A 27,234-nucleotide genomic window follows, 5' to 3' on the forward strand; every position below is an offset into this window, starting at 1 on the left:
TTCTGCTTATGATGGATTCAAAATTACTTTATACTATAAACACATAGGTGGTAAAAGGTCCAAAATTCTCTTCCAAATAGTATGGCAGAATAATGTTAGTCTAAAAGTTCCCTGCCTCAGGGGGAAAAAACCCTCATTTTGTTAAAGAACTAATACATACTTTTGAGCAGTGCTATCCTTTCCCTGTTTTATATGTGCTTTTAAAAAAGTTTTACTTGTTTTTAAGACAACTACAAAGATAATGGCTTCAGATTTAGAATAATTAAATTATAGCCCTCTTTTTCTGGCAAGAATCAGGTTAGCTTTGGTGGTCTATTAATGCTATCCCAAAAGAATGCAGAGGTAGATTAATTCAACTTCCTCCTGTCTGGTCTGGGATTTTACCCTACTTAGAGGGTAATAAGTAAGCCTGTTACTGCTTCACAGACGCTGCCAGAAGACACAAAACTCCTGAATCAGAGACAAAGGACTTCATTACTTACAACAAAGCAAGCAGCATAAACACCAGCATGTTTGCAGCCTTTATGCTTTGGCCCCCATGTCCCACAGGGGTGATGCACAGAGCCCAGATTGATGTTACACCAAAGCAGTGGCTTTGCCTTACAGCCAAGGAACATTGAAATTGGGATCTTTTACCCCTTGGCCCCCATGTCCCACAGGGGTGATGCAGAAAGCCCATATTGATATTACACCTGCAGTGGCTTTGCCTTGCAGCCAAGGAACATGGAGATTGGAAATCTGCTATTTTATAGCAAGTAGTAAGCAAGCCTGCTCTTTGTCACAGAGACGTTATCTCATCCTTTATGGATGCTCACTGCAAACACAACACTGAAAAATAGCCAGGTAAAGATTGATTAGGGCTTGAATTCTTTGCATACTCAGCAAGACAGTAAAAGCAAAGAGACCCAAGGAGGAGTATCTCCCAATATGTTTCACCTAGTGTTCTCCACACCCTCGGTTCAGTGTGATGTTCTTCTTCCAAAGATACTATAGGTACATTTCATTCTCATACTTAATTCCTTCTTCCAATTCCTTTATTTCCTCTGGGCTTTCTCTGACTTTAGCAGAGGAATACCCTGCAAAGAGTAAGCTGTCATAACTACTCACTTTCCTATGGTATTTATTCACTGCCTAAAAGTAAACTAAATTATTCACCTAGTAAAAAGATGCTAACAAATTTGAGAAAGTAATCATCAACTGTATTTGAGTTGCATCAAAATTTAGGAGCACTGAGAGATTAGATAGAAACATGTTTCTAGATTAACTTTAGGTAATATTATGAAAAGGATCTCTAAATGCATGGGAAATTGGACAAGGTAAATTCTAAACTCTCAACTTTTTGTTTCTTTGATATTGTGAAGGGTCACTACCCAATATAAACTTACAGACAGTTATCTCTAATTGTCCTTATCCATGCAGTCTTTTGGAAAGTCATAATGTTACTCAGTGGGAAGAGGGTATTTGTTGACACTAGATTAATATTATTGGAATGACCTTTTAATCATATCACAATGTCCTCCCTTCCACAGGTAGAATAGCTTATAACAGCTCTATTTTCCTACAGAGCACTAGAAATTCTTATATATTAACTGTATTTTTAAAGAGATTTACTAACAGTTTAAACATAAAGAACTAGCAAAATAACCAGAAAGAATTATTGTCTCTAGGAGGCAAAGGGAGTGGGGAGGGAGTTACAAGAGATTTTATTTGACCCCGTGCAATATCTCTGCGCTAAGACATAGATATTTTGCAAGGTGTGTGTTTGAGTCAGAAAGGAAAACCAGACTCTTGAATCCCAGGAGAATTTCCGTTTAAACTGAAATAGGTGAGCCTATTGCCCAAGATTTATTTTAACACAACACTCTTTGTGGCTCTCGTGTATCTAGAATGATTTCTTTGCACTGTGCCAGGTGTAAATAAGTTCTGGTGAAATCAGATGATCAAATACTGGGGTCTTATTCAGTTTGAGTTTTATAGACATGGCTTTATGTAATTTGCTTTGTTTTTCTGGCAGGTGAAATTTTGTATTCTTTTCTTGATTATACAACTACATTGAGCTCCTATTTAGAAATTATCTGTGGTCAACAAACCAAAGGTTTAAGTTCCAAGGCACATCAGTTCATAAAACAGGTACAGCCAAACACCTAAATCCCTTAGATTGAAAAAAATAAAGACAAAGAGAAGGTGCTTAAGCTAAATCTGCCTTGAGGCGCTAGAAAGTTATGGGTTGGTGGGTTTTATAAGACTACTTACTATGCTATTCAATTAAAAAAAAAGAGAGAGAGCAGTTACCATAGCAACATCACATCTAATGGTACTTATGCTACCTCTGAGATACAAAACACTTTCTTCCAGGGACACATTGACCAATACAGCCTGTTATGGAAAGTTTTATGCCTAACGTTAGTCTTGCAGGAGGTAAAATGTATTTTAATGATATGAGGAACACACACACATACAATCTTAATTTGCAGTGTTCATTTATTATAACACAGTTTTAACTCATTTTCTTTCTTCTCCAACATTTTTAAAGATCAAATTGTTTTGCTGAACTTTAGGGAAAATAAAATCCATTTAAGAGTAACAAGTATAAATAGACTTCTGCTGATATATGAACATGGAGATATTTTTAATACTTCCCTGAGAGACACTAAATTTATATAATTTTTTATTGGAATAACACTGACTTTGTGATTATTAATACAGAAATTTGGATATTATCTGTGTTTGTGTAAATTACATTTTAATTCCTGGCCAGAAAAAACATGTTAAATTCCTGTTCATTTTTTATAAAAAAACTCTCACTTAAATAAAGTAAAATAAAACAATTATTTAATAAAGTAAAAATATTTGGGCTAAATAGTATTAATCTCACAAACTAGTTAAATAAATATCAAAGAAAAATACGAATAGCAAACAAAAGCAAACATTATTTTAGCATAGAGGAGAATATCTACATCTTCTCTCAGATGAATTTTAAGAAACTGAATGGGACTCAACCCTAAATTTGTTTTTAAACAACTAGCAAACATGTACCAATAAATATCTTCTTTTTTAATGGTGTTTTTGGATAGTCTGTAGTAAAGAGATCCATTTAAGGACTGCCTTTCTGATTGTCCAGGTGCTTGGAGTATTGCACTCAAATCCAATGTCAAGATCAGAATGTACCCAACATGAGGCTGAAGTTAAACACTATACATCTTCCTTGTTCCATATATAAGGACTATATTTACCTATTTGCCATTTACATCTTGCCTGCTTCTGAAAACAGGGCTTAATATGGTTGCTACATGAATCTTAGGATGTTCTTGATGAAACTTGGTTTCTGACCTGAAAATTTAATGATTGCTCAGAACTCAATAGAGATTGTCATTAATGCAAAAATTATTTTTGAACTCAAAGTTTGTTGGAAAGTAAACTTTTTGTTACTTGGACCATGGACCACATTTTCATGCAGAAACAATGTAATAAATACAGTTTAGGCTTCCTGGAAGGCTCATAAAACCTATGTGATCTAGGATATAACAGAACTGCTTTAGACTTGCAATAAAACATAACTGGCTGTACTATATATGAAATCAAAACATAAAACTGAAAATAAATCATTTTTACTACAAATGCTAATACTTGAGAAATTAGATTTTATTTCAGCAACATAATAGATTATTTACAACTTTTTGGAACTTTGGAGAAAACTTTAGAGACCTTTCAAAAATTTCTTTATTCAATAATTATTCAGGAGAGGGGAAGTCAAGATGGCGGCGTAGGCAGACTCTGAACTCACCTTCTCCCGCGGACATAACCAATTTAGAACTACTCGTGGAAAAATTACCCCTGGGACAGAACTGAAAACTGGATAAGAGGAACTCCTGCAACAACGGACAATCCTAACTGAGGTGGAAGAGGCAGAAACTCCCTTCTGGAGAGGAAAAACGCCGCCTTCACAAGCCGCCAGCTTCACGGCCGCCGGGAGCAGCGCACAGGTACGCAGCCCTCCCTGGAGGCGCGGGGCCCTGAGCCGGGGAGCGCCCCCGCTGTGGGCATTTTGTGGACCCAGCACAATCGACACCAGCGGCATAATATCTGACTTTGCCTGCTACTAAAACATTGGGGAGTACCCCCAGAAAAGCAGGTTCACAAAGAAACTAAAACCGGCTCTTAAAGGGCCCACGCGCAAACTCACCCGTTTCAGAAAGCAACCTAAAATCACCAGAAAGAAAGGTGCACAGTGCTGTGGTGAAAAGAGACTCACCTGATGGGCCCTGAGTGCATCTCGGTGAGGGGTGAGACCTCTCCAGGGACTGGGACATTGGCAGCGGCCATTGTTGTGGCCTGGTGTGGCATGCTAACACAGACGCCATTGGAGTTCTCCCTGGGGCCTGCTAGCCCAGGTCTGCCCCACCCGCTAGAGCACCGATTTAATCCAGCTCAGCCAGGGCAGGCAGCCCACCCTAGAGACTGGCCCCACCCAACAACAAGCCCTCAGACAACTTGTGGGCCTGCATAGATTGGTGACTGGATTCTCTGCAGCCTGGCGACAGAGCCGACTTCAGCGGGGCAGGACATGCACAGGGAGCGGGTGGAGAGTGTGGGGTGGTGGTGCAGTGTGTGGGGCTCCCGCCGTGGAGGGACTGGGTCCGCTTCAGGAGGTCAGGGCATGCACACGGGGCAGGACTGTGTTGACTGTGTGTGTGGACCTATGGGCAGCAGGGCTTGTGAGCTGCAGAAGACTTGTGTTTCTCAAAGACCCAAATAGGGGGTTTGCCCCACCTTCCAAAGCCTGAAACAATTGGGTGCTCCTGTGCCTGAGGCCAGCCCCACCCAGCTGCAATCCTCAGAGAGCTGACAAGAGACCTAAAGGCTGGAGGCTTATAACAATTGTAAGCCCCTGAGCCTAACAACCTGCCACTCTGGGAGCCTACTCACTTAAAAGAAATACTGCAACACAAATGTGGTATGAGAACTTGCAGCCAACTGTGCTGGGGCTCCCCACACCTGATAAAAAGACTGAAGGGCCCACAACAACTACAAGCAGCTGAGCATTACAACAGCTGGCCAGGAGCATAACTCGGCCTCCCTGGGCACCTACAGGGAGAGCAAACAGGCCACAACAGAAGGACACACGTAGCCCACATAGGGGTCACCCCTGGAACATTGAGAACTGAGGGAAGCACACGGCAGGCCTCCTAAGCCATCACTTACATCAGATCACCTATCCAAGAGCAGGAGACGTAGATGACCTACCTAATACATAGACACAAGCACAGGGAAAGAGGCAAAATGAGGAGGCAAAGGAATACATTCCAAGTAAGGGAAGAGGACAAAACCCCAGAAAAGGAACTAAGTGAAACAGAAATGAGCAACCTACCTGACAGAGAGTTCAAACAAAGAGTGTTAAGGATGCTCACTGATCTGGGGAGAAGAATAGATGAACTCAGTGAGAATGTCAACAAAGAAATGGAAGATATAAAAAAGAACCAATCAGAAATGAAGAATACAATACTGGAAATGAAAAATTCACTAGAGGGACTCAAAAGCAGAGTAGAGGATACAGAAGAACAGATCTGCGAGCTGGACAAAAGACTAGAAGAAATTGCCCAAGCTGAAAAGGTAAAAGAGAAAAGAATTAAAAAGAGTGAGGACAGTCTAAGGGACCTCTGGGACAACATCAAGCGCACTAACATCCGTGTTATAGGTGTCCCGGAAGGAGAAGAGCGAGACAAAGGGGCCGAGAATCTATTTCAGGAAATAATAGATGAAAACTTCCCTAACCTAAGGAAGGAAACAGACATCCAGGTACAGGAAGCACAGAGAGCCCCAAACAAGATAAACCCAAAGAGGCCCACACCAAGACACATCATAATCAAAATGTTCAGAATTAAAGATAAAGAGAGAATCCTAAAAGCCGCAAGAGAAAGTCAAGTTACATACAAAGGAAACCCGATAAGGCTATCAGCTGACTTCTCAGCAGAAACCTTACAGTCTAGAAGAGAGTGGCACAATATATTTAAAGTGCTAAAAGGAAAAAACTTACAGCGAAGAATACTCTACCCAGCAAGATTATCATTCAAAATGGAAGGAAAGATCAAAAATTTCCCAGACAAGCAAAAATTAAAGGAGTTCGTCAACAAGAAACCAGTGCTACAAGAAATGTTAAAGGGACTACTTTAAGGGAAAAAGAGAAGACCACAAATAGGAAAAATTATCTATTTCCATGATAAGAACGTAACGGATACAAATGCACAAAAAAGAGGTTAGATATGATATCAAAAACATAAAAGGAGGGAGGAGGGGAGTTAAAGAGTAGAGCTTTCAGACAGAGGTCAAACTAAAGAGACCATCAATTCTGTATAGAAGAAGAAAGGAACAGAGAAGGACTACTAAAACACTGAGAAAAAAAAGTTAAAAAATGGCACTAAGTACATACTTATAAATAGCTACTTTAAACGTGAGTGGACTAAATGCTCCAATTAAAAGGCATAGGGTGGCTGAATGGATAAAAACACAAGACGTGTATATATGCTGCATACAAGAGACACACTTCAGACCTAGAGACACTCACAAACTGAAAGTGAAGGGATGGACAAAGATACTCCACGCAAATGGCAATGAAAGAAAGCTGGGGTAGCAGTACTCATATCAGACAAAATAGACTTTAAAACAAAAACTGTAAAAAGAGACAAAGAAGGGCATTACATAATGATCAAGGGAACAATCCAACAAGAGGATATAACACTTGTAAATATCTACACACCAAATGTAGGTGCACCTAAATATATGAAGCAATTATTAACAGACATAAAAACAGAAATAGACAGTAACACAATAATAGTAGGTGACTTTAACACTCCACTTACACCAACAGATAGATCATCCAAACAGAAGATCAATAAGGAAACATTGGCCTTAAATGACACACTAGAACAGATGGACCTAGTAGATATATATAGAGCATTCCATCCAAAAACTGAAGAATACACGTTCTTTTCAAGTGCACATGGAACATTCTCCAGGATTGATCACATATTAGGCCACAAAACAAGTCTCCATAAATTTAAGAAGATTGAAATAATACTAAGCATCTTTTCTGACCACAACGGTATGAAACTAGAAATCAACTATAGGAAGAAAATCAGAAAAGCCACAAATATGTGGAGATTACACAAAATGCTACTGAACAACGACTGGGTCAACGAAGAAATCAAAAAATACCTGGAGACAAATGAAAATGGAAATACGACATGCCAGAATTTATGGGATACAGCAAAAGCTGTTCTAAGAGGGAAGTTTATAGCGATACAGGCCTATCTCAGCAAACAAGAAAAATCTCAAATAAACAATCTAACAATGCACCTAAAGGAACTGGAAAAAGAAGAACAAGCAAAGCCCAAAATCAGTAGAAGAAGGGAAATAATAAAAATCAGAGCAGAAATAAATGAAATAGAGACTAAAAAACAATAGAAAAAATTAATAAAACCAAGAGCTGCTTCTTTGAAAAGATCAACAAAATTGACAAACCTTTAGCTAGACTCACCAAGAAAAAAAGAGAGAAGGCACAAATAAGTAAAATCTAAAATGAAAGAGGAGAGGTTACAACAGACACCTCAGAAACACAAAAGATTATAAGAGAATACTATGAAAAGCTATATGCCAACCAATTCGACAATCTGGAAGAAATGGATAAATTCTTAGAATCATACAACCTTCCAAAACTGGATCAAGAAGAAGTAGAGAATTTGAATAGACCAATCACAAGTAAGGAGATCGAAACAGTAATCAAAAACCTCCCCCAAAATAAAAGTCCAGGACCAGACGGCTTCCCTGGTGAATTCTACCAAACATTCAAAGAAGACTTAATACCTATCCTTCTCAAACTCTTCCAAAAAATTGAGGAGGGGGGGAAGCTCCCTAACTCATTCTACGAAGCTGACATTACCCTGATACCAAAACCAGACAAGGACAACACAAAAAAAGAAAATTACAGGCCAATATCACTGATGAACATCGATGCAAAAATCCTCAACAAGATACTAGCAAATCGCATACAACAATATGTTAAAAAGATTATACACCATGATCAAGTGGGATTTATTCCAGGTATGCAGGGATGGTTTAACATTTGCAAATCAATCAAAGTAATACACCACATTAATAAAATGAAGAATAAAAATCACATGATCATCTCAATAGATGCAGAGAAAGCATTTGACAAGATACAGCATCCATTTATGATAAAAACTCTGAATAAAATGGGTATAGAAGGAAAGTACCTCAACATAATAAAGACCATATATGACAAACCCACAGATAATATCATCCTCAATGGTGAAAAACTGAAAGCTATCCCTCTAAGAACAGGAACGAGACAAGGATGCCCACCCTGTTTAACATAGTACTGGAAGTCCTAGCCAGAGCAATCAGGCAAGAGAAAGAAATAAAAGGGATCCAAATTGGAAAGGAAGAAGTGAAACTCTCACTATTTGCAGATGACATGATTTTATATATAGAAAACCCTAAAGAATCCACCAGAAAACTTTTAGAAGTAATAAACGAATACAGTAAAGTTGCAGGATACAAAATCAACATACAAAAATCAGTTGCATTTCTATACGCTAACAACAAAGTAGCAGAAAGAGAAATTAAGAATACCATCCCATTTCCAATTGCAACAAAAAGAATAAAATACCTAGGAATAAACTTAACCAAAGAGGTGAAATATCTGTACACCGAAATCTATAAAACATTTCTGAACGAAATTGAAGAAGACACAAAGAAATGGAAAGATATTCCATGCTCTTGGATTGGAAGAATTAACATAGTTAAGATGTCCATACTTCCTAAAGCCATCTATAGATTCAATGCTATCCCTATCAAAGTTCCAACAACATTTTTCACAGAAATAGAACAAAGAATCCTAAAATTTATATGGAACAACAAAAGACCCCAACTAGCTAAAGGAATCCTGAGAAAAAAGAACAAAGCTGGAGGTATCACACTCCTTGATTTCAAAATATTCTACAAAGCTATAGTAACCAAAACAGCATGGTACTGGCTCAAAAACAGACACACAGATCAATGGAATAAAATCGAAAGCCCAGAAATAAACCCACACATCTATGGACAGCTAATCTTTGACATAGGAGCCAAGAACATACAATGGGGAAAAGAAAGTCTCTTCAACAAATGGTGTTGGGAAAACTGGATAGCCACATGCAAAAAAATGCAAGTAGACCCTTACCTTACACCATACACAAAAATTAACTCCAAATGGATTAAAGACTTGAATGTAAGACCTGAAACTGTGAAACTTCTAGAAGAAAACATAGGCAGTACGCTCTTCGACATCAGTCTTAGCAACATATTTTCTTTTTTTTTTTTATAATTTTATTTATTTATTTTTCCCCCAAAGCCCCAGTAGATAGTTGTACGTCATAGCTGCACATCCTTCTAGTTGCTGTACGTGGGACACGACCTCAGCATGGCCGGAGAAGCGGTGCGTCGGTGCATGCCCGGGATCCGAACCCGGGCCACCAGCAGCGGAGTGCATGCACTTAACTGCTAAGCCACAGGGCTGGCCCTTAGCAACATATTTTCAAACACCATGTCTGACAGGGCAAGAGAAACAATAGAAAAAATAAACAAATGGGACTACATCAAACTAAAAACCTTCTGCACAGCAAAGGAAACCATCAACAAAACGAAAAGACAACCTAACAATTGGGAGAAGATATTTGCAAACCATACATCTGATAAGGGCTTGATCTCCAAAATATAAAGAACTCATGCATCTCAACAACAAAAAAACTACCAACCCAATTAAAAAATGGGCAAAAGACCTGAACAGACATTTCTCCAAAGAAGATATACAGATGGCCAACAGACACATGAAAAGATGTTCAAAATCACTATCAGGGAAATGCAAATCAAAACTACAATTAGATATCACCTCAAGCCCGTCAGAATGGCTATAATTAACAAGGCAGGAAACAACATGTGTTGGAGAGGATGTGGAGAGAAGGGAACTCTCATACACTGCTGGTGGGAGTGCAAACTGGTGCAGCCACTGTGGAAAACAGTATGGAGATTCCTCAAAAAATCAAGGATAGAACTACCATATGATCCAGCTATTCCAGTGTTGAAGTATTTATCCAAAGAACTTGAAAACACCAATTTGTAAAGGTACATGCACCCCTGTGTTCCTTGCAGTGTTATTCACAACAGCCAAGACTTGGAAGCAACCTAAGTGCCCATCAAGGGACGAATGGATAAAGAGCTGTGGTATATATACACAATGGAATACTACTCAGCCATAAGAAACGATGAAATCCAGCCATTTGTGACAACATGGATGGACATTGAGGGTATAATGCAAAGTGAAATACGTCAGAGGGAGAAGGTCAAATACCTTATGATTTCCTTCATTAAGTAGTAGATAATAACAACAATAAACAAACACATAGGGACAGAGATTGGATTGGTGGTTACCAGAGGGGAAGGGGGGAGGGAGGAGGGTGAAAGGGATAATTCGGTACATGTGTGTGGTGAGGGGTTGTAATTAGTATTTTGGTGGTGAACATGATGTAATCTATGCAGAAATAGAAGTATAATGATGTACACCTGAAATTTTTACAATGTTATAAACCAATGTTACTGTAATAAACACAAAATTAAAAAAAATAATAATAATTATTCAGGGAGCAGCTACTCTAAGCCAGGTATTGTTCTAAGGACTACAGAGGTAAAGAAGATAGAGAAGCTTCCTAAAATCTTATTATGGTGGCAGAAATAAACAATGCACAAGTAAACAACAATGAAAAAAATAATTTTTCATTGTCATATATGTTGCAAAATCAATAAGGTATATGGCGTGATAGAGAATAACTGGTGTTTTAAGACAGAGGTCACTTGAACACAGAGAGAACAGAGAGATGATTGTTGAGCTGATGCTTAAAATATGAAATGGAAGAGATAAGTGATAAGAGTTGTAAAGAGAAGTAATAATAAAGGACCAGAAGCAAAAGGAGGCCAGTGTGGCTGGTGCTGGGTGAAGAGGAGAATGGTTAGGGGTAATCAGCAGATAAAACAAGATTCTATAGGCCATGGTGAGTATTTTCTGCTGAGAGCAATGAAAAGCTACTGAAGCTAAGATATAAAGCCCTTAAGCAGAGCAGTAATTCCATCAGATTAGAAGACCACCCCTTTACTACAGACCACTTAATGATCAGGCCCCTTACTCACAAAAAAATATAGTGCTTGGATTACTTTCTTATTGATTTGTCTTTCTTATAGCTATACTCCCTATTTTCAACTCCCATTTACAATCTTTACATTTTAAAAATGTTAATGTTGGAGCCATGCAGAGAATGGACTGAGTGCTATTAGGAAGCTCTTACTGCAATCCAGGAATGATATTATGGTACATTAGAATGCAGGGGTGGCAGTGGGGATGGAAGAGAAGTAAAAGGGTTCAACATATATTTCTTAGATATCAGGAAGTGTAGGAACTAAAGATGACTCATATTTATTTCTCTAGCAACTAGCTGAATGCTAGTGTCATTTATAGCAATTAAGGATTCAAGAAGAGGACTTGTTTAAGGAGATGGGGTAGGGAGGCCAAAAATTCTGTTTGGGGAATATTAATTATGAGATGGCTATTAGACTTTCTAGAACAGATGTCAGGTAGATAGTTGGATAAATTAGTCTGCAGCGCAATAGAGAATTTGCATATTTTGTTTCAGCCAAGATTGAGATCTTTCTAAGTGTGTGTGAGTAATGGATAGCAATATAATATTAGTCATATAAAATTAAGAATAATTATGAAGGTAAAAGGATGCTACTAATAATTACTCAAGGACAACTGGTAAAAACTAGGACTGTATGTTCAACGACTGATGGAGAGAGAGGGACATAGTTGAACATATTTGAAAGGAAATGCTTCTAGTGATGAATATGAAACCTAAAGAAGGAAGTGAAGCAAAGGATCATGACAGAAAGTTTAAAAGTGGTGGAAACATTGGATTTGATATCTGGATCAGTTCAAAAAGTGTTGCTGGGGGGCAGAGGGTATGTGGAAAAGAATAGATAATTGTAGGGTAGAACTGATGGCTTTCTTTTTAAATTTATTCAACATTTATGGCTGTTTCTTTGGTATATATATCATTAGATCAATCCTATGCTTATCTCCATGATTAGATCACTTTTTATTTACTAACAGAACAGAGAACATAAGGAAAATGAGGGAAAATGGTGGAAAGATATAGAGAAAAGAAAAAAACAGATAGATAAAGTACAAACATTTTTTTTAAAAGGAGTTCCCGGGTATAAAGGAGAAGCTTGTGTTAGGGGGAATAAAAAAAAACCTCCTAGAGAAGAACAGATAAAAATGGAATAAAATAATATATATTTAATGAGAGAGCATTTGAAGACAATAGAGATCAACTAAGGCCAACAGATTTCATGGGCTAAGATCTCAGAGAGAAGGAAAAATCATTGAGTTGAGTCCTATACTCAACTAAGTATTTTCCACTTGGGTCATTTGTGTATAGAAGCCTAGAGCCTAAATAGAAATCCGAGTGCTTGTTGCAGACTCACTAGCCTCAAGAGACAAAAATAGGCACCCTATATTCAAGAAACCAAGGATGCCAGAGAAAAGATAACCACAGAGGAATTAGCCCTGTATTCTGTGTTCACTTTTCTCTCAAAAAATTTGCCAGTTCCTAAGCTTCGTATGCCTAGATCAAGAGGTCAAGAAATTGAGCAAAAAGCCACTGATGAGGCTAAACAGCAGACTGAAGATTTTACCTGACTGATAGTTCTGAAGAGATGAAACTTGGAATTGAAGTCTCTTTGTGAAGGAGAGATCACGGTAAAACCTCAGGCTTTCTCTTGAGAGCTGTGGAGGGCTACACTGCAGGAGTAGGAGCAAATTAGAAATAGCAGAACATCACAAAGCTGAGACATAACATTGAATAATCTCAATGCTTGATTGTATTAAAACAGTTTTCTTATATCTATTTGCTGCCAGAGGGTGATTAACTTCTCTCTGGAGGAAGATAACTTCAACCAAAACACCCATAAATTTTCATATACAATGTCTGGCAGACAATCTGAAATTACCAGGCTTGCCAGTAAATGAGACCAAATGACAGAAAGCCAAGAGAAAATTTACACAATAAAACAGATTCGTGGATGATACAGATATTGCAGTCATCCAAACCAGACTTTCAAATGCCTATGATTAATAAACTCAAATACCTATGATATAGTTTTTTGAAATATGGTAAATATCACAAGAGAATTAGAATCAATAACAAAGAATCAAATGGAAATTCCAGAACTAAAAAAGCAAAATAATCTAACACTGATAATTCAAAATATGCATTTAAGAGAAGAGAAAGAGAGGATTAGGGAACTGGAAGATAGAACAGTAGGAAATATCCAGATTGTAGTATTGAGACAAAACATTGAAAACACAGAAAATGACACAAGACATATGGAAGTTGGTGAATAGATGTAACATAATCTATATTTGCATTTCCATATGGAGACGAGAAAAGTGAAAAAGTATCATTAGAAAAGATATTTCAAAGAATATTTCTAAACCTATGAAATGTATCAAGTCACAGGTCAAAGAAACATGAGACCCAAAGAGGATATATACAAATAAAACCACGTATAGGTACATTAGAGTCAAACTGCTGAAAACCAGAGGCAAAAGGAAAATCTTAAAGAGAAAAATGACACAACACTTTCAAAGAGTTAACAGACTTTTCAACAGAAATGAAGAAGTCAGAAGAAACTGCATTAGTTTACTAGGGCTACTGTTAACAAAGTACTACAAACTGGCTGACTTAAAGAAAGAAATTTATTGTCTCACTGTTCTGGAGGTTAGAAGTATGAAATAAAGGTGTCAGAAGTGCCATTTTCCCTCTGAAACTTGTAGATGAATCTTTTCTTGACTCTTCCTAGCTTCTGGTAGCTTGCTGGCAATCTTTGGCATTCTGGGGATTATAGATATATCACTCCAATCTTCTATTTTCATATAGCATTCTCCTGTGTCTCTTCAAATCATCTTTGGTACGTGTATGTCTGAATCTGTGTCCAAATTTCCCCTTTTTATAAGAACACTAGTTACATTATGTTAGAGCTCATGCCAATGACTTCATTTTAACTTGATTAACTCTTTAAATACCCTATTTCCAAAAAAAGGTCACATTCTGATGTACTGGCAGTTAGATCTTCAACGTATCTTTTTGGGTGACACAATTCAACACATAAAAACAATAAAATGCCATCTTCAAAGAGCTGAGAAAAAAAGGGACACCTGAAATTTATACTCAGTGAAAATACATAGAAAAAAATGAAGCCAAAGTAAAAACATTCAGAAAAATAAAAGCTGAGAGAATTCATTGACAGTACATCTGAAGTAAAAGAAAGCCTAGTAGGAATCCTTTAGGCAGTAGAAAATGACCCCAGATGGAAAGCATATCATATGTAAAGACAGAAGAGCAACAAAAGGGTAAATATGTAGGAACATGCAAATTAATAATGATTGTATAAATCAATAATAAAAATAGTATCTCCTGGGGTTTAAAACGCACATGGAATTAAAACACTAAAAAATAGTAGCAGAGAAGTTGAAAGATAGGTAAGAGAAAATAAACTGTTCTAAAATTCTTACCTTGTGTAGAAAGGAGAATGTAGAAAAGGAAAACTTAAAGTTTTCTTCAATAAGTTGTGGATAGGCTTTATGTTTTACAGAACAATCACTAAAAATAAAAACACGCAGCAAGTTAATATAGAATACAAATGAAATAAAAATCCATAATTTAGAAAGAAAGCAAAAAGCAAAAGAAAGAGAATAAAGAAAAAGTAGGGCTAAGAGAAAACAAATAGTAAAATGATAGGTATAAACTCAAACACATATATCAATGATTACATTAAAAGTAAATAGAAAGCATGTTCAAATTAAAAGACAAAGGGAATGGCTGCATGAAAATAACAACTATATGTTGCTTATCAAACACACACAAAGTGTAGTGAGACACAAAGATTGGAAGTAAAAGGATGGAAAAAATATACCATACAAACACTCAATGTTATATAGCTTTGCTAATATCAAACAAAGTAGACCTTAAAGTGAAATATTACTAGAGGTAAATAAAAACATTTAATAATTTGAATCAATTTAAAACAAAGAAATGAAATTCTAAATTCATAGGTACCTAATAATATAGCCTCAAAACATATAAAGAAAAACACTTAGAGAAATGAAAGGAGATGTAGACAAATAGAGAAAGATTTTAATGGACAACTGTCAATAACTGATAAAATAAACAAGCAAAAATTCTTAAAGATATAAGATAATTAGGCAACATAATTAATATACCTGTCCTAATGGAAACATATACAACACTGCATGGGATAACTACAGAATACATTTTCTCTTCAATTGGATATGAATAATCAACAAAAATAGACTATATATTGGACCATAAAGTAATTCTCAACAAATTTTATAGTATTGGAGCCATACATAGTATGTTCTCTATACCAAGTGAAATCAAAGTAGAAAAAAAATAATAGAAGATAACTATAACATCTCAAAATATTTAGAAACTAAGCAAGGTCTTCTAAATATTACATAATTCAAAGAGAAAATCACAATGATAATAAGAAAATATTTTGAAAATTGAAAGCAGCAAGAGAGAAAGACTCATCATACACAAGAGCTACTGAATAAAATTAACAGCAGATTTCTCCTCAGAAATCATGGAGGCCAGAAGGCAGTGGGATGACATACTCAAAGGTCTGAAAGAAAAAAGAGTGTCAACCAAGAATTCTATATCTGGCAAAACAATCTTTTGTAAAAGGAGGAGAAATTGAGACCTTCCCAGATAAATAAAAAATGGAGAAAAGTCATTGCTAGCAGACCTACTGTCTAAGAAATACTAAAAGAAATCCTTTAAGCTGAAATGAAAGGACACTAGACAGTAACTGGAATGCACATGAAAATATAAAGAACAATGGTAAAGGTATCAATATAGGTAAATGTACTAGAAAGTATAATGTATTTTCTGTTTATAATTCCTTTTTTTCTTATGTCTGATTTAGAAGGCAACTTCATAAATCAATAATTATAAATCTAAGTTGATGGGCATACAATGTGTAAAGATGTAATTAGTGAAAATAACAGCATAAAAGAAAGGGAGAAATGGAGCATTATAGAAGCAAAGTTTTTATACACTATTGAAATTAAGTTGGTGTTAATCCAAACCACGTTGTTATAAGTTAAGATGTTAATGATAACCCTTAGGACAATACTAAGAAAATAACTTAAAAATTATATATTTAAAAAATGAAAAGAAAATGAAAAAAATTAAAAACTTTTGTTTTTCAAAGGACACAATCAAGAAAGTAAAAAGATAAAACTAGGAGAGAACATTTGCAAATCATATATCTGATAAAGGTTTAGTATCCAAAATATATAAAGAATTTTTACAACTCAACAATAAAAAGACAAATAACCCAATTTTATTTTATTTTATTTATTTATTTTTTTTGTGAGGAAGATCAGCCCTGTGCTAACATCTGCCAATCCTCCTCTTTTTTTTTTTTTTTACTGAGGAAGACTGGCCCTGGGCTAACATCCGTACCCATCTTCCTCCACTTTATATGGGAAGCCGCCACAGCATGGCCTGCCAAGCAGTGCGTTGGTGTGTGCCCGGGATCCGAACCGGCGAACCCCACGCCGCCGCAGCAGAGTGCGCGCACTTAACCGCTTGCACCACCAGGCTGGCCCCCAATAACCCAATTTTAAAAAGGGGCAAAGGATGTGAATAGACATTTCTACAAATAATATATACAGATGGCCAATAAGCACATGAAAAGATGCTCACTATCATTAGTCATCAGAGAAATGCAAATCAAAACCAAAATTCAGCACCACTTCATATGCACTAGGATGGTTTTAATTAAAAACAAACCGAAAACAAATGTTGATGAGAATGAGAAGAGGATGAGCCTTCATACACTGCTGGTGGGAATGTAAAATGATACAGCCACTGTAGAAAACAATTTGTCATTTCCTCAAAAAGTTAATCACAGAATGATCGTATGACCCGGAAATTCCACTCCTAGGTATGTACCCACGAGAACTGAAAACAGATGTTCACACAAAAACTTGTACATCATGTTTATAACAGAATTATTCATAATAGTTGGAAGTGGAAACAACACAAACGTGCATGTACTGATTAATAGAAAAACAAAATGTATAGCCAAATAATGCAATATTACTCAACCCTAAAAGGAATGAAGTACTGACACGTGGATGTGTCATGTAACACATCCATGTTATGTGGATATGACACATAACATGGATGAACCTTGAAAACATTATGCTAGGTAAAAGAAGTCAGATACACAAGACCACATGTTGTATGATTCCATTTATTTGAAATGTCCAGTTTGTGCCTGTTATTCCAAAGTAATAATTCAATGCGTACCCTTTCATGCTCAAAATTGTCCCCATTTAAATGACAAATCACAAGATTATCCTATCCTTGTGTAAAATGTGAGGTAGAATGTAAAGTATGTTGGATTTACCTGAGGAAGAAGGGTAGTGCTATAGAGTAATTTTAGATCAGACACTTTTCCAGGATGCAGGCCAGAGTAAGTCATTTCAGCAAACATGATGGGACCAAGGACTGGGCCAAAAACAACCAACAAGAGCAACAACACAAAAACAATAGCAACAAACTATTGTTCATCTATAAGAGATAATTCATCTTCATCTTCATCTATAAGTGATAATTATGCATGTGATGATCATGACTCAGAAAGTATAGTGAGGTGAAATTTTCCAAATACTACTACTCTCTTATTGAAAAAGTGGAAAATGCCTTTTATACCAATGTTTAAAAATAGTCCCAAGTGGTTTTGTATGTGTTGATTATGCTCTTCAAGAATCATTCTATCTGGTCCTCTTCAATATTTGTAATTAGACACTTGAAAGAGTCTTTCTCTATATGAATATTTCATTGCTAAAACCAGGAAATACATTATTTACAACATGTCTTGTGGGGACCTTGTAGATATCCCTGTGCTTTTCCAGGTATTCTTGAAAATAAAGCATGTTTCTTACCTTTCCTATTTCAATAGTTTTTATATCCAGAAACTCACTATTTATTTTAAATAAAATATCAGTAACTTTCCTAACTCTATATTACTAAAGCAAAACAATTTTGGATGCTCCTCCGTGAGTGAAATGGAGGATATGTCTGAAGTGTCTAATTTTATCTGAAAAAATTAACAAAAATGAAAATTTCTTGTGTTGCATATTTAAAAATTTGATGGCAATCTAAAATTATAATTGGCATTAATGTATTCTAAAATATGAATTATTAAATGAATTACATCGATGTAACAAAAGACAGTCTGTACCAGCTTTATCCTCAAGCATTCTGAATCACTTTTTTCAGCCTACTTTGAAAGCTGCTAAATACGTAAAGGAAATTTTTCTAATTGGAACAATATATACATTATATTTACATTTTTTAAAAACTACATTTTCACTCTTTCCTATGTGAATAACATTAGAATAATATAATTCAGGACATCTAGGATCTTCAAACATTTGTAGAATCTTTTCTTTGTAGTGTCTCCTTATTCCTGAACCCTATATTGCAAAGAACACTTTTCACCAGTCAGAGTTGGAAACTATTTGTTCCATTCCTGGTGGTCACAGGAGAGGGTCTGGCCCAGGAAAGAACTGACTCACACTGCTCAGTGATGTCTTGTTTGCCAGGTATCTTCCAGGAAGAGAATGTCTAGAATCCTTCTGGAAGCATCCAGGAGGGCCCCCTCCTCTCCACTCCCGCTACCCAACTAGATAGAAAGACCAGCTTCTTCCTTTTAGGAGTCAGAGAATTAACAGAGAAATGCCTCTGGAATACAATTTGCTTAAGATGAGAAAAAAAGAAAAATCAGAATGCCATTTTGTCAGCTATTCCCAAGGTGAGCACTATGGGAAAGGTGAAAAGCTAGGAGAGAGAACAAGATAAGAGAATTAAAAGCCTTTGCATTACATTCAGAAGGAATTGGTCTAAATAGAAGGCTATATTGAAGGAGAAGAACAAAGTTGGAGGACTGACACTACCATTCTTCAAGACTTACTATAAAACTACGGTAATCAAGACAGTGTGGTATTGGCAAAAGAATAGAAAAATAGATGGGTGGAACAGAATAGAGAGCCCAAAAACAGACCCAGATAAATATTGTCAACTGGTCTTGGACAAAGAAGCAAAGGTAACACAACGGAGAAAAGATAGTCTTTTCAACAAATGCTGCTGGAACAACTGGGCATCCGCATGCAAAATAATGAGTCTAGACGCAGACTTGACACCATTCCCCAAAATTATCTTAAATGAATCGCAGATGTAAATGTAAAATGCAAAACTATAAAACTCCTAGAAGGTAACATAAAAGAAAATCTAGATGACCTCGAGTTTGGCCATGACTTTTTAGATAACAACCCTAAAGGCATGCTCCATGAAAGAAATCATTGATAAATTAGACTTCATTAAAATAAAAAATTTCTGCTCTGCAAAAGACACTGTTAAGAGAATGAGAAGACAAGCTATAGACGGAGAGAAAATGTTTGCAAAAGACGTGTCAGATAAAGGCCTGTGATCCAAAATGTACACAGAGCTCTTAACAGTCTACTATAAGAAAACAAACAACCCAATTAAAAAATGGGCAAAAGAACTGATCAGATACTGCATCAAAAAAGATATACAGATGGCAAATAAGCATATGAAAAGATGCTCCACACCATATGTCATTAGTGACTTGCAAATTAAAACAAGGTGTTACCACACCTATTACAATGATGAAAATCCAAAACACTGATAACACCAAATGCTGGCAGAGATGTAGAGCAACAGAAACTCTCATTCCTTGCTTGTGAGAATGCAAAATGGTACGGCCTCTTTGGAAGACAGTTTGGCAGTTTATTACAAAACTAAAAATACTCTTACCATATGATCCAGCAATGGTGCTCCTTGGTAATTACCCAAATGAGATGAAAAATTATGTTTACACAAAAGCCTGCACATGGATGTTTAAAGCAGCTTTATTCATGATTCCCAAACCTGGAAACAAGCAAGATGTCCTTCGGTGAATGAATGGATAAATGAACTGTAGTACATCCAGACAGTGAAATATCATTCAGAGCTAAAAAGGAATGAGCTATCAAGCCATGAAAAGACATTAAGGAAACTTAAGTGTATATTTCTAACTGAAAGAAGCCAATCTGAAAAGACTACATACTCTATAATTCCAACTATATGACGTTCTGGAAAAGGCGAAAGTATGGAGATAGTAAAAACATCAGTGGTTGTCAGGCATTAATGCAGGGAGTTAGGGATGAGTAAGCAGAGCACAGAGGATTTTTAGGGCAGTGAAACTCCTCTGTATGATACTATAATGGTAGATACACGTCATTATACATTTGTCAAAACCCATAGAATGCACAACAGGACAAGTGAACCCTGACATAAACTATGGACTTTGAGTGATAACAATGTGTCAATGTAAGTTCATGAATTTTAACAAATCTACCACTCTGGTTGAGGATATGGCAGTGGGGGAGAACATGGAGGAGGTGGGGCAGGGAGCATATGAGAACTCTCTGTGTACTCTATACACAGTTCTGCTGTGAACCTAAAACTGTTCTAAAAAATACAGTCTATTTCGGGGGAAAATAAAAACAGCCTCTAGTTTTATCCTCTACATTTAGCTTCACCTAGCAATCAAAAGGGTCAGGCCTGGAGTTATTTCTGAAGCTCAGGTACTGAAGAAAGGAAGCAACAGGCTATTGTTGCCTGTCACCAGCTTTCAGATAGCCTGTCAGTCAAAGCCAGCTTTGTCCTCTACTCCAAGTCAGCAATGCTGCTACTTGTACTGGGCTTGGTAAAATTGTACCTCAAATTGCAATGACTCCTCTCGTAGCCCTACTGTAGCAGCTCTCCAGTTGCATTAGTGGGTGTCATTTTCACTCTTTCCTAAGCCCGTTTTTAGACAACTTTTGGTTTATTCTGGTCCATGGCTTTTATTCCCCTTACAAAGTGCACCAAAGTTAGAAATATATAGGAAGAAATAAACAAAAAACACAGAGAAAAAACACAGAGAAAGCTCCTTAAAATTATTTTTTCATATATAAATTTCAAAAACATGGCATTGTGCCATACTCTAGATGATAAAGTTGTTTCCCATGGGGGTATGTGTTAACAATTCTGATGTTGTTATACATGTATACTGGAATTGAACAATGAAGAAAACGGATGGCAGATGGTAGGAGCCAGGTTTCTTACTGTTGGAGTGAGAATTTATAGAGGAGCAAGGGGAGGAGGCTAGAATGGTCCATGCGGTAATGGATTAGAGCTGGAGACATGATTATGAAGTCATATTTAGGTTAATATAGATATAGATGGTTACATATAAAAATATTTAGAGGTATGTGTATATGCAAGGGTTAGCGTACACACATATGTTTCCTTGCGTAGTCAGCTGAGGGGGTCTAAAAGCAACCAGTAGCAACAAGCATAGTTAGCACCCAGATCTTGGTTTCTAATACTCTTCTCTGATAAAAGGAATCAGGGAGCCTTGGAGAAATAGTTATTTTTAGGACTGGGGACAGAAATATATAGTCATGCACCACGTGACATTTTGGTCAACGATGAGCTGCATGTATGACAGTGGTCCCATAAGATTAGTACCATGTAGCCTAGGTGTGTAGTAGGCTATACCATCTAGGTTTGTGGTATACTCTATGATGTTCGCACAATTATGAATTCGCCTAACGACGCGTTTCTCAGAACGCATACCTGTCGTCAGGGGTCGCGTGACTATACAAGATAAGAAGATGAGCCTGGAGCACTTTGTAGTGCCAGAAAGTAAAGAAGTGCTAAAAGCAAAACACACAAATGAGAAAAACCTCATAAATATGAGGGTAAGTCAAAGGGACATAGTAGTCACCTGTAAGAGCTCTCAGTGGCCAAAGCTGGACTCCCTTGAGCAACAAAATAAATAAATAGTATTGGATTATAAACCAAAGTATCAAATAAGTATCCCTGAGTCCATACTGATATAAATATATGGTCCAATACGTAAATAAAGTGAGAAGAAGAGACAAATTTCCCATGCAGACAAATTCCAAGTAAATTATTTAAACACTCCCCCCTAAATGAGAAGGAACATAACTTCCAGTCCTTAAGTGTGAGCTGTGCATAGTGACTTTCTTCCAAAGAGCGCAGATTGAAAAGGGGGAAAAATAGTAACTTTACAATGGAGAAACATGACAAACACTACCTAAGCCAGGTGATTAGGGTCAACATCAACAGTGTAATATTGTATGTGTTGCGGTGTAATATTATGTGTTGATACTATGTGCACTTGGTATGATGTGTTGAGAATAGCTCTTTACCTCTGTGATCTTCAAATGCGTAACTCCAGGCTAAGCATGAGAAAAACATGAGGCAAGCCCCAATTAAGGGACTTCCTGTAACATACTTGACCAGTACTTTTCAAAACTGTCAAGGTCATCAAAAACAATGTAAGTCTGAGAATCTGCCACAGCCAAGAGCAGCCTAAGGAGACAAGACAACTAAATGTAATGTGGTATCCTGGATGGAATTTTGGAACAGAAAAAAGACATTAGGTAAAAACTAAGGAAATCTGAATAAAATATGGACTTTAGCTAATAATAATGTATCAGTATTGGTTCAGTAATGTAACAAATGTACCATACTAGCATTAGATGTTAATAGGAGGCAGATCTGGGTCCTGGGTATATGGAAACTCTCTGTACTATCTTCACAATTTTTTGTACACATAAAACTGTTTTAAAATAAAAGAAGTTTATTTTAAAAAAAACATGCATTTTGTTACACTGGGAAAAATGGTATATAAAGGAGGTGTGTATTAATGTATCTCTATAATATGCTTGCATTAAGATAAGCATACTTTGGGACTTGGAAGTGACTCTTGCAATAGAGTGGTCTTAAATAAAACCAGAGTGTGTCCACAAGAAAATGGTTGAGAATGGCTACTGGCAAATAAAGAAACTTTTGTATTTGAGATTATTTGTGATAACAAAAATAGCACTCTTTAGAAATGGAGACATTCTCAGGATACCTGAGCACAAAGAAATGATATAACATTCCAAGTGCAAACCCTGGCTTCCCCATGGTGAAGAAACCTCCATGGAAAAATAAATATATTTTAAGTCCATCTATGCAGGATGAATGAAAATCCATTTGCCCACGTTATTGAGCATATTTTCACAAAACACGAATGATGAGAGAGATATCTGAGAAGTTAGGGCAGGCCAACTGGCCTGGGGCAGGCCACAATTATTCCCAGAGAAAAATTGTGATTCCTGGGAAATATAGAATGATCGAGGGCAAAATCAACCCAGATTTAGGTGATCAGGCAGTTGAGGAACAGTTTTGCAGCAACGAGCATGACCAAAGTGCGTTAGAATAGATCTGAGACAGGGAAGACTGATGTCTGGGGGTTCATGAGAGGAGAGAAGGTTGTTGGAGTTCCAGGAGGAATCTGAATTTAAGAACTCAGAGTCATGAGTTACAGATCTAGGCCCATTATCTGTTTCTATCCCTTACCAGCTGTGCCACTCTCCTAAGCCTTAATTTCATCATCTGAAATATGGGAATAATAAGAGTTTTTACCTCATAAGGTTGTTGTGAGTATTAAATAACATATAATTTTAAATGTTTAGAATAGTGCTTGACTCATTTAATAAGGGACAGCTACAACTATTATAATTATGTTATTACTCATATCATTTTAAGGGATGCCTACAGGGGCCAATAGTATATGAGGGAAGTGTCTAAAACAGTGTCTGTCACAAACTAGGGATAAGATGAGTGTTCATTTTTTGATGCCTCTTCCTAAAATGATGATGGCTTGGCCATGTGGTTTGGCAGATTGGGCTTTCAGTTGGTTCATTTTCATTGATATCTGCTCCTAATTATCGATGTGGTATTTGCATGTCCATTAGAGAGTTTTTCATTTCCTTTCAATTCCTTTTTCTCTGCGTTAATGTGTAAGTTCAGCAATAATCATCATAGTTAACCATTCACTGAACTTTTAACTTTTAAACCCACAATCCAAGTCTACACTTAATGCTATAATCCATTCTTTTCCCATTGAATCAGCTCTGCTAAAAAACATTTGAAGAGCAGTACACACATGGATATCATGTGTGCTTATAAGTTTTCTGAATAATAGTCATTTAATCTTTTCATTAGGAAAAGAAGTCATAGTGATCAGTAAAAATTTTTTTCTTTTTAATTCCACTTCTAGGTGTGATATGTCTTGGAGAGATGATAAAATGAGGACATGATGATTCTGCAATGTTCTTATTCTCTAGGGCAGGGGATCAGAGATATATTTTAAACCTACAAAGCTAAAGTCCAAAGATTTGGGTCTGGTCATAACTTAATAGCTATGTGCCTTAGTCTGGGTTCCCTTGAAAGCAGAATTAAGATCATGTCTTATGTGGGGTAGTTGAGGTAGTTTATTGGAGAATGTGATGGTAAAGAGCAAGTGTACAGGGCAGAGGGAATGAAATCCGAAAGAAGGAAAAGCCAATACAAGAAAGCTTTATCAAGTTGGCTCCCAAAGAGGACGACTAGAATTTCATCCCACCCGACCTTCACAGGAGCATTATGAAATGACTCTCAAACTGTCCATCCATGTAGAGAAGAGTGAAGCCTTTAACAACTGGCAACTGATACCCATGTGTGTTAACTCTGCTGTACTTCTGGCTTGCACATGTGTGAGTGATAAATGGGTTCTCATGAGTATTTCGTACCTTGGCATCAGAAAATTCCCAGGACAGAAATGTGAGAGATGTAGTCCAGGCCTAAGGTAGGGCTTTGCATGTTGTACCTGTGCAAACTTGGACAAAGCCAGCATGGGAGCAGTCACTGAAGCAATGGGTGAACTGAAGAGGTGGATAAGAGATGTCAGGCACACTGCATAAAGTCACTTTGTCATTTACTTACTGTGGAATGGATAAACATACTAGGGAATATTAATACAATGGAATTCTATACATCAGTGAGAATGAACAAACTACAGCTACACAGAACAACGTGGATGAATCTCACAAAGGAAACGTTGGACAGACATAAAAGAGTATATATTTTATTATTCAGTGTATATAAGGTTTAAAAATAGGAAAAAGTAATCTATCATATTAGAAGTCAAGATAATGGTACACTTGGGGAGGTAGTGACTGCAAGGGAGCATGAGGGGACTTCTGTAGTACTGGCAATTTACTGTGTCTTCATTTGGGTGCTGGTTACATATATGTACTCACTGTATGAAAAAACCATCAAACTGTACACTTGTGATTTTTCAACATTTTGCTTGTGGTTTATAGTGTGATACAATTTATACACACATGTACACACACGCACACATACACACAAAGAAATCAATTCCCTAAGTAGAAGATCTTTACTGAGCAGTTAAGTGCAAGTCTTAAAATCACTGAGCAAGGGAACCTCACTATTTCTCAAATTAAAAATATGTCTGGACAAAAATTTGCAAGAGTTTTGAGAAATACAGATTTGATGGTTGGAGATAAAAGAGTGTCATTATTTGTTGATCTGGCTAATTCATTCAGTCTTTGCAGGCAATAAATACTGATCTATTAAGCTTGCCCTTTCTGTAAGGTATTATACTAGGTACTTAGTTAAAAATAAAGGAAGCAAAGATCCTGTCTTCCCAGAGTTTACAGAGCTATCAGGAGCTAAGAGATGCATGCTATAAAGTAGATTCCAGGTGCTCTCGTCACACAGACAGAAAAAAAGGTAGCTATGCGATATATTATGCTAATTAGCTTGACTGTAGTAATCATTTCACTATGTATATGTATAGCAAATCATTATGTTGTATACCTTAAATATACACAATTTTGATTTAAAAAAATAAAATAAAACATTCAGTATCATAAAAAAGGTACAAAGAAAATATTGCAAAAGTTTAAAAGTGGAAGAGGTCACTCAGATCTCAGAGGCTCAAGAAAGGCTTCATAGTAGAGGGAATATTTTCAGTTATGCTTCTGTCAAAGTAGGTTGAATTTAGCTATGTGGAGACTGGTGAGTAGGACCAGCTAAGGACCACATTAACACAGGAAAATGGCTGAACTGGGGACAATGAGTCACTTTGTCCAGAGCCACAGAGTTTAAGAGTGAGTAGATCCGTTTATTTGTTTAATGTGAGTAGATTCACTTATTTGTTAGTTAATTCAACAAACATTTCTTAAGTTCCTCCCATGGGCCAGGACTGAGAATATAACTATAAATAAGTTTCCCATTCTCTCTGCCCTTGTGGACTTCATAAAGCCAAAGGGGAGAAAAATAAGTAAATGAGTCTTTAAAATCAAGTGTGATGCCGGGTATGATGGGGGGACAGGTGCTGTGAAGGTTTAAAGCAGGGCTACATGACCCAGTTGTGGGTTCAGAAAAGGACTCCCAGGAGGAATGTCATGCCAAGTAAGATCTGAATAGTGACATAGGGTCACATCAATGTTGGCTCTTGGATGCCAGGCTGAGAAATTCGAACAGTATAGAATAAGTTATGTTGTTTGCATTGAAACTTGAACAAAGAGGTGATATGATCCGAACTGATCTTTAGGAAGTTTAATCTTGCTGCTACACGGGATGAATGTGAGTAACAGAGGCGTTAAGAGTAGGGAAGACTAGTTAGCACATTTCAAGTGAGAGGAAGTAAACATCTGAACAAGTCTGGCTAGGAAAATTTAGCAAAATGAATAGATCTGAGATGTACTAAAGCAATAGATCTGAGAGAATTTGTCCACCGATTTTATTTTGGATAGGGAAAAGAAAAGGGGTGCAAAGACTGTGAGCCTAGGTAACTTGTCTCATTTGCAAAGAGGATACTCAAGAGAGGAGGCACGCAGGGATAGAGGGGGCATGAGAGTGTGTGTGCTTTGGAGAGAGAGCAGCATTGGATGCATTGAATTTGAGATGTCAGAAGGACATCTTGATAGGGAGTTTTAGATAGGTAGAGTTTTAGAGTTTTGGAGAGATGCCAGAGCTGGATATGTAGATTTGGAAGCCTTGCACCACATGGAAATATTTATTGCAGCCATGAAACCAGATGAGATCGTCAGATGAC

The 27,234-nt window shown here is 36.8% G+C and overlaps 1 long non-coding RNA gene across 1 annotated transcript in view; it reads right to left on the minus strand.

Annotated features, from left to right (window-relative positions):
- Positions 1-27,234, minus strand: part of LOC147915382 (uncharacterized) — a 76,337-nt gene that overhangs the window by 13,029 nt on the left and 36,074 nt on the right. Inside the window, exons 4-6 of the long non-coding RNA XR_015553974.1 lie at positions 20,040-20,153; positions 14,681-14,768; positions 12,802-12,907 (exon numbers count right to left, since the gene is read on the minus strand). This is a non-coding gene — a long non-coding RNA (uncharacterized LOC147915382). The remainder of the gene's footprint in view (positions 1-12,801; positions 12,908-14,680; positions 14,769-20,039; positions 20,154-27,234) is intronic.

This window comes from Ceratotherium simum, chromosome 13 (genome assembly GCF_057802395.1).
Source record: "Ceratotherium simum simum isolate JZ-2026a chromosome 13, ASM5780239v1, whole genome shotgun sequence".
Taxonomy (NCBI): Eukaryota; Metazoa; Chordata; class Mammalia; order Perissodactyla; family Rhinocerotidae; genus Ceratotherium; species Ceratotherium simum.